The sequence below is a fragment of the Alligator sinensis genome, unplaced genomic scaffold (genome assembly GCF_000455745.1).
Source record: "Alligator sinensis unplaced genomic scaffold, ASM45574v1 scaffold528_1, whole genome shotgun sequence".
NCBI classification, from domain to species: domain Eukaryota; kingdom Metazoa; phylum Chordata; order Crocodylia; family Alligatoridae; genus Alligator; species Alligator sinensis.
Window position 1 is genome coordinate 1,709,247 of NW_005841846.1, and position 1,740 is coordinate 1,710,986.

Below are 1,740 nucleotides of genomic sequence, written 5' to 3' on the forward strand. Positions count from 1 at the left end.
CCTGCAGGACACAGCCCCCCTGCACAGCTCATGGATTGCCCCCCACAGGGCTACAGCCCCCCAACAGAGTTATAGCTCTCCCAACAAGGACCACATGGCCCCCACAAAGGCTACCCCCTTGCAGGGTCCACATACCACACCCCTGCTTTGTCCCCCAGCCCCCCAGATTGCTGCCCTGCCTGGTCCCATCCTCCATTGGCTCCTGCAGCCCCTGCGATGGCTGCCTCATGCAGCCCCACTCCCCACTTGAACCCCCATTCCCGCAATAGCTGCCCCACCCAGCCCCACTTCCCACCCGCTCCCCCAGACCTCCCAATGGTTGTCCCCTTGATCCAGCCTCCTGGCACTTTAAAAAAAAAAAGCCTCACACTCACCGGCAGTAGCAGGGGCTGTGGGGGCTGTGGGGCCATGTGGCAGAGCCCCCCTTTGCATCACAGGGCAGTGGGGGGCAGCGAGACCTGGCTCCGGCTGCCTGGCACCCATACTGCCACTGCCCAATTGTGCAGGTGCATCCTGGTTCGGCAGAGCACTGAACAACTCCACTTGCTGTCAGGCAGCTGGGGCACTGCAGCTGTCACCTGGGCCCCATGCTGTGTTGGGGGGCTGCACTAGGCCCCAGTTACCCCCATGGGAGCTGCTTAGGGGGCAGGTGGGAGATGAGACCAGGCGAGGCAGAGATCACACAGCCTGAAGCTGTATGACCCTGCTAAAATACAAATTCCTATTGAAAGCAAACATGTTTGCCATCTCATGTGCATCATGCATCACATAACTTGAATATCAAACCAGTTTTGAACTGAGTCTAATATGATTTCTTTGTTATTGTTATGTAAAGTAAATATTTTTACTATTTGAATATGATTTCTCTAATATTGTTAAAAGAGCTTTACAGTAAACATTATTAACTAGCAGGCTGTGAAATGAATACTAAAGTTTATTTATCTTTGTTTAGAACATGCATTTCTTTTCAAACTGTCAAAAGTGCATTTTGTGCTCCTCTATAGTCTATAGCTCTTATTAAAAATGGCTAAACTGATTTACATTTAATTTTGTGGAAAATATATATTGCGTTTGGGCTGACAACTTGTAAGATAAGTTGTAGGCTGATGGGATTCAAAACACTCAAGATTTAACTCCTGGAAAATAGATTTTTTAATGGAAACTGCCACTATTCCTGAACTACCATGGTGATGAGACAGAGCTATAGCTATAAGCTCTGACACAATGTGTGGCGCCCTTATCATGATATAGAAAAAAGCAAATCAAGTCTGTGACCGAGTCAAGTTTGAAATGTTGTCATTGAAATCTGTTTGTATTCAGGACAATTTTAGAGCATAGATCAAAAGGTCTTCTTTTTTCTGTGCTTTCTTAGGACCTGGGGATATTCTCTTGAGTAAGAACAGCTTGTCCTAGCTCCCTGAATTTCTGCAAAAAGGCAGAGAGATGACAAGTCAACATTTCTGGGCCTTCTAGGTTCCTCATAAAAATGCCTGTCATAGATATAGCAGCAGCAAGGCTGACTGTGGCAGATTTAATTTGATCTTTCAAGCGAGGATTAAAAATATTGTTCTTGTCCCAGTTAGAATGTTACCACTTAAGTTTCAATACAAGAAAGTCTTTCTCATCATCCCAAAGCAAGCATGCTCAAACATTTTAACTGACAACACCTCTGTATTTGCATTATCTTCTCCAGGTTGTGCATCCTTCACCAATGACAGATGATAGACTTGATGTAGGGAA